We start from the raw sequence: 8,048 nt of genomic DNA on the forward strand, positions 1-8,048 counted from the left end.
AATGAATTGACTCAATCTTTTTCTTTTTTATAACTATTGTAATCCAAGAGAATTACAAAACTTTATGAAGACTAAAAGATAGATAAAATGATAGTTCCTTATGAAGTTGCGTATTTTTTTTCTATCTTTAATGTCTTTATATAGTTTCATCGCCTGCTGCTTCTTTGCTCTAAAAACAAAATCCAAGGATTTCTTTCAACCAAGGATTTGTATAGATTCCTTGATTGGGGGCTCATATCGTGAGCGCACCCATATCTGATATGTCCATGCATTGCGATATTCCATTTCCTTTGCCATAGTGAGGAGTCATATTTATACATATCCATATTAGATATGTCAATATAAATAATACGATTCTTTTACTTATTTGGTCATTATGAAATGTTGCCTTGTACTAATTTCTTCCTTTGATTGCTCTCCTTATTCTGCTGCTTGGATAAGTATCCTTTGGTTCCATATCTTGGATCCTTTAAGCTCGCCTGAACTTTGATTTGATTCTTTCTATATGTGTTCATGATCTTCGTGGATTGCATCATCATCATAAGATCTTGATCCTGCATGTTTATTTTTTTAGTTTGTCATTATTAAAACATAAAGGAGCTATTGGCTAGGAGGATTAATTTTCTAAGCCATGTATTAAAATATGGGATAAATTAATCAATATTTGATAGCGAATAAGGAGCAATGTATAACTAATACATGGATTAGTTATACACCCTACATGATATTATAGGGTGTATAACTAATACATTCAATTTGGTGGGATTAGTAATCCATGGCTTACAAAGTAATGACCCTGCAAATTATTTTATAAATTTATCCTGTTTTAATCCACCTCATAATTTTTAATTATTATTTTATAGTTATGGGTCAAATTGATATTTATCATAATTCTTAAGACCTATGTATAAGAATAAAAATTTAAGTGGAAGGGTTTATTAAATATATTAATAATCAATAATAAAAATCTGATAGATTAAGAAAGAGGGGCACAACAGTTTCTACATTGTGAAACATTCACCGCTTCAGAATAGAATAAAGTATCTACGCTTCAGGTTAGTGTACTAATTTTGTTTGTGTAATGCCTCGTATCTAGTATCCGGAATGCTACACAGTTCTCATGACCCCGAAGGACCACAAGCTAACTCATGGTTGATATCTGTACCTGTATACTACATAATATAACATAATAATGCGGAAATATGCACTAGAAGTCCACAAGGTTCAATATTGAACATAATTTGAATAATGTAACATTTGCATGGGGTAATAGAATACCCAAAACAAAACTAAAAATACTGAAGTCTGAAACATGATAGTCTAGAAAGCTTCTAACATGAATGTGTGAATGAGAAAGGAGTTGATCGGACATGTCCCCAACTAACTCTAACTAATAAACTAATAATCATGTCCTCGAAGGATGAGGACTCAATTCTAACTTTGTCTATGGATATCTTGAATCTACTGCTGATCTGGAGCTCGTGCCTCTGACCTATGGTATAAGACACCATAGCGCGAATACGTCAGTACTTTGAATGTACTGGTATGCATATGAGGTAGGCTGAATGCATGGGGTTCATATGCATAAACAATAATAATGACTGACTAACTATCATGAGCGTGAGAATACATGCATGAGACATAGAAACTGACACAAATACCGTGATAACATGATTTCTGAATACTTATGGCATGACATACTAATAACGGATATGAATGATAATATGAGTGACTATATCTGAATATAAATGATAACATAGGTAACTATATCTGACAGTTCTAAATTTGATGGAACTATCTGAGTTTCGTACTGTATCTGACAGTCCTAAAAATTGAAGAACTATTTGAGTTCCATTAATGAGACTGATTGACTATATTTGACAGTCCTGATTCTATAACATGAAACTATGGGAAGTAGTCATCTAACCGACATGCCCCAAATATGCTATAATATATAAGCTGGGGTCCAATTCGTGCCCTGATTGGAAGGGTGCCAATACCGCGCCACTGGTAAGGAAAACATGTGAGAAATCTTTATATAACAGGTAACTCTAGTGAGAATGGTGGTAACCCTCATATAACAGGTTAATACACCTCATCTACCCTCATATAGAAGGATACGATGTCTCAACCTATGCTGGCTACATAGTTCGAAAATACAAGGATTGCTTCTAGGAATCATACCCTCATATAACAGGTGAGTTCCCATCCCTGGGTTCACTTGGTGCTAATTCCTACTCCTATATGAATAGACACTAAACATGATTTACTGAACTGAACATGAGATGAGTTACTGAATTCTATGACTGATGGAATACTACTAATATCTGACAACTGACTGAGTTCATAAAATCATGGAGATTTTTCATGAGTCATAAGATTGTCTGAAGTCTAAAGATTCATAGCTTGACTGAGAGTATCGTGAAAGCATGACATGGCTATAGGCACATAACTAATGTTTCGGGTACAAGTACCCCCAGGACTCGATAGAAGGAAACTGACATATCATGACTTAATTGGACATTTGACTAACATCATAATCCATACTAAATTTATAGAAACATTTCATTAAACATGTGATAGGCATAAACTTGTACATACATGGGAATTTCATGATATCATGCTATTTAGGCAATTTTCCTTTATCTAGGCATTTAATCAAACATATTGTAGGGCATAGTATATGTAAACATCATTGTACAACAATTACACATCATGGTTCAATTCTAATTTCATCATTCAAGGATTTAATCATAGGTTTGCATGAATCCATATCTATACTAATCAACCTTCATGGAATTTATTACCCAATCATGAAATAAAATTCAATTACTTATTTGTCAACATAAACAAGAACAACCTAATCATGAAATTCATAAAGAAAAATCCATAACTTGAATTTAGATAAGGGATTCTTGGACTTCATGGACAAAAGGGGTCCATGAATAAACTCTATGCATACCTTAGTTCATGATTTCGTAAAGATTGATGGTGCAATTTTCTTGAATTGAATCCCCAATGGAAACCCTAGCTTATTCTTGAGAAAAACTTGAGAGAGTCTAGTATATATATGGGTGAAAAATGGCTAAATCACGTTTTAAAGGGCTTAAATAGGGGTGGAAAGTTGACCCTTTTAATCCTGGATGCGTAATTTTAATTTCAGTGAAATTTTCCAGAATTGGACCCTTGGCGTGACATGACGCTATTGCTCCGTGTCACTGGATTTTGACAATTTGAAAATTAAGGGATGGCGCGACGCGGATCCATCGCGTTGCCTTTTCCTTTGTGACCTGGAGCTTTGGCGCGACGTGGAGGAAGTCGCATTGAGACACTGGAAAAGGAAAATTGCCATTTTAACTTGTGGCGCGGTGCGCCACTGACCAATATGGTGCTGTTTTACGATGGGAACTTGAAATAGTCATAACTTCTTACCCAATTATCGGATTTAGGCGAATTTTATATCGATGGAAAGCTTATTAGATTGTCCATATGATAGGAAGTGAATTTCTTAAAAATACCATATGTACAAACATGAATTCATATTTCAAATCAAGTTCTAACATCCTTGAGATGATTTCAAGCTAAGAAAAAGCACGGGTATTACAATATCTCCCCCTTGAGAATATTCGTCCTAGAATGAGACTGACTGAGAGGGGAAGTAATAAACTGAGCATGAACTGAACATGAATAACTGGAACATGATCTCATGACTGACTTGATTGACAAGCTGAACATATAATACTGAACATGCATATTTGATGCAAGCGTAATCGATTTATGAATGCATGACTGAGTGTTTTGAGGAACTATGTTTTCTCACAATGAGAATGCATGTTTGATGCATAATTATATAAATGAACTGATACATAAGTGCATGGCTGAGTATGCAATGGTACTTGAGACCAAGTTTATAATGGGATCATGAGCATGAAATTGAATACCAAGTTTGTGATAAACACTGAACATAAAACTGAGTAAGCTTAAGGAGAGCTGTTACCTTGAGCTTGATTTGAATTGGCGGAGAAGAGGTGGGGATACTTCGTATAGATGTCTACTTCTATTTCCCAAGTAGCTCCCTTGACAGACTGATTTCACCAAAGAACCTTAACTATAGGGACTTTTTTATTTCTCAATCTATGAGTCTGATAGTCTAGGATTTCGACTGGAATCTTTTCATAAGTGAGGCTTTTCTGAACATCTGTGCTCTGAATAGGGACTACAACTGTTGAGTCACCTATACACTTCTTGATCAACGAGACATGGAAAACTGGATGAACTGAGGCTACATCTGAAGGCAATTCGAGCTCATAAGCTACCGTGCCAAAATGACTGTGAATCTTGAAGGGACCGACATATCAGGGATTGAACTTTTCCTTCTTAATGAATCTCTTCACTCCCTTCATGGGAGAGATCTTTAGATAGACGTGATCACCAATCTTGAACTCGAGATCCTTTCTACGAATATCTGCATAAGACTTTTGTTGGCTCTGAGCAGCCAAGAGTCTTTCTCTAATCAACTGGACTTTTTCTAAGGTATCAAATACTAAGTCAGGCCCTATGACTGAGGCCTCACTAACTTCGAACCAACCTATTGGATATCTATATATCCTACCATAGAGAGCTTCGAATGGAGCCATCTTAATACTGGAATAATAGCTGTTGTTTTGTGCAAATTTAATTAAAGCAAGTGGTCATCCCAAATGCCCTTAAAATCAAGTGTACATGCCCTTTGTATATCTTCTAAAGTCTAAATGGTCCTTTTTGCTTGACCATTTGTTTGAGGATGAAAGGTTGTACTAAGATGAACTTGGGTACCAAGACCCTTTTGGAATGCTTTCCAAAAGTGAGAGGTGAACTGGGCATCTCTGACTGAGATAATAGATAACGAGACACTGTGCAATCTTACCAACTCTCTGATATAGAGTTTGGCATAATCTTTGGCTGAATAAGAGGTATGAACTGGATAGAAATGGGCTAATTTTGTTATTCTATCTGCAATGACCCAAACTAAATCATGCTGATAACGAGTTCGAGGCAAACCCGTCACAAAGTCCATTTCCAAGTAGGAATAATGAACTCCTACATTGGATCACTAGGATTCTGATACTCTATCTTAACCTGCTGACATGTAGAGCACTTAGCCACAAACTCTATAACATCTCTTTTCATCCCACTTCACTAATAGGTCTCCCGCAAGTCGCGGTATATCTTTGTGGCCTCTGGATGAATAGAGTAGCACGCAATATGTGCCTCTGCAATAATTTGCTGCCTTAAGTCATCTATACCCGAAACATAGAGATGACCCTGATAATGAAGAACACCATCTCCACCTTGGGAGAAAACCTCTATTTTCTGATTCTGACTCACTCTTTCAACTTGACAAGGCTGGGATCTCCATCTTGGTTTTCTTTCACCTTGGAAACTAGAGATAATTCTGAACTACTCTGAACACATACACTACCTTCTGAAGAATCGACTAAGCGAACGCCAAGTATGGCAAGTTGATGGACTTCTTGAGCTAACTTGTTTTTACTATGCTTAACATGAGAAACACTACCCATGGACAGTCTACTGAGAGAGTCGGCCACTACGTTATCCTTGCCCGGATGATAAAATACACTCATGTCATAATCCTTCAAGAGCTCTAACTACCTTCCTTGATAAATATTGAGATCTTTCTAGGAAAAGACATACTGAAGACTCTTATGGTCTGTGAACATATCTACATGAACTCCGTAGAGATAATGCCTCCAAATATTCAAGGCAAATACTACGGCTGCTAAATCAAGATCATGAGTAGGATAATTTTTCTCATGGGACTTTAGCTGTCTGGTGGCGTAGGCTATTAACTTACCATGCTGTAAGAGGACACAACCCAAACCTACTCTGAATGCATCATAATACACCATGAACCCATCTGAACCATCTGGAAGATCTAAGATAGGGGCTGAGTTAGTCGAGTCTTCAACTTCTAAAAACTCTTCTCACAAGGATCTGACCACTGAAACTTGACTTTCTTCTGAGTCAATCTGGACATAGGGGATGTAATAGAAGAAAATCCCTCGACAAACCATGTATAATAGCCAGCTAAATGCAAGAAACTCCTGATATCTGATGGGGAGATAGAGAGAGGCCAGTTTCTTACTGCTTTAATCTTTTGAGGATCTACTCTAATGCCATCACCAAAAATAATATGACCAAGGAATTCTACTTAACTTATTCAATATTCGCACTTGCTGAATTTGGTGAATAGCTAGTGATCTCTGAGAGTCTAAAGTACTGTTCTGAAATGGTCTGCATGATATCGCTCACTGCAGAAATAGACCAGAATATCATCTATGAAGACTATAACGAGCATGTCTAAGTACTGCTTGAACACGCGGTTCATCAAGTCCATGAAGGCTTCTGGGGAATTTGTAAGACCAAAGGACATAACTAGAAATTCAAACTGACCATACTGAGTATGAAAAGATATTTTCAGAATATTGCATTCTCTGACTCTAAACTGATGATAGCCAGATATGAGGTCTATCTTAGAGAAACAACTGTCACCCTAAAGTTGGTCAAACAAGTCATCGATTCTGGGAAGAGGATACTTGTTCTTGACCTTGACCTTATTGAGTTAACGGTAGTCTATACACATTCTGAGAGAACCGTCTTTTTTGCGCTCGAATAAGACTGGTATACCCTACGGGGAAATACTGGGTCTGATGAATCCCTTATCTAAGAGTTCCTTCAATTATTTTTTCAATTCTTTGAGTTCTTCTGGTGCCATTCTGTATGGCAGAATAGAGATAGGCTGAGTATCTGGAAGAAGATTAATACCAAAGTCTATTTCCCTTTCGGGAGGCATTCCTGGAAGATCTTCGGGGAAGACATCTAAATATTCATTCACTACTGGGACTGATTCAAGGCTGGGAGTTTTGAAACTGGAATCCTTAACATGAAAAAGATGATAGACACATCCCTTAGATAGTAATTTTCTTGCCCGAAGGTAGGAAACAAGCTGACCTCTAAAAGTGGATACACTACCCTTCCACTCTAGGATGGGTTCATTCGAAAACTGAAATTGGACTATTCTGTTTCTGCAGCTGACTGTGGAATAGTAGTAATAAAGCTAATCCATGTCAAGAATGATATCAAAACCAGTCATCTCTAATTCGACTAAGTCTGCTGAAGTGACTTTCTGAAATATCATAACCGGACAGTTTCTATATACCTGCCGAGATATGATAGTTTTACCTACTGGGGTAGAAACTGAAAAGGGCTTTGCTAGAATTTTGGGACTGATTTCGAAATGAACTGCTATATAAGGAGTGACAAAAGACAAAGAAGCTCCTGGATCTAGCAAAACATAAACATGAACATAAAAGATCTATAACATACCAGTAACTATATCAGGAGAATTTTAATGATCCTGTTGGTTCTGAAGAACATAGAGTCTATTTGGGCATTGCTTATTAGTAGCACTGGAAGTGGCGCCCCACTAATTTGGACGTTCGGACTGAGCTGCAAAATAATTTTGCTGACGCTGGGAACCTGTCTTAGGACAATATCGAACTCTGTGGCCAGGCTTGCCACATCCTAAACAAACATCACTACCAAATCTGCAAATACCCTTGTGGTTCTTACCACAAGTCTAGCAAAGGGGATAAGTATGGGCGCTGCTAGCTTTGCCCTGAGACTGAAAGCCTTGAATCCTATCTTTGAACTTAAGAGCTAGAGCACTGGTTAAAAAAGAAGATGGAACTAATGGCTTAGGATGAAACTGTAAACGATTTTCTCCTTCTGACTTAGGCTGAGTGAAGTTGAAACTACCTGTCTTCGCTCTCTTGTTCTACTTCTCCCTCATTCTAACTTTTTACTACTCTATTTGCTGAGCATGGGTCATAAGTCTGGCTAAAGTCATGTCACTATTCAGCATGGTGGATCTGCACTCATTAACCATACTGTCATTCACCCTTGAGACGAACTTACTCATTCTTGACCTACTATCTGCAACCATATGAGGGGCATATCTGGCTAATTAAGTAAACCTAAGAGAATAC

The sequence above is a fragment of the Capsicum annuum genome, chromosome 6 (assembly GCF_002878395.1).
Source record: "Capsicum annuum cultivar UCD-10X-F1 chromosome 6, UCD10Xv1.1, whole genome shotgun sequence".
Lineage (NCBI taxonomy): Eukaryota > Viridiplantae > Streptophyta > Magnoliopsida > Solanales > Solanaceae > Capsicum > Capsicum annuum.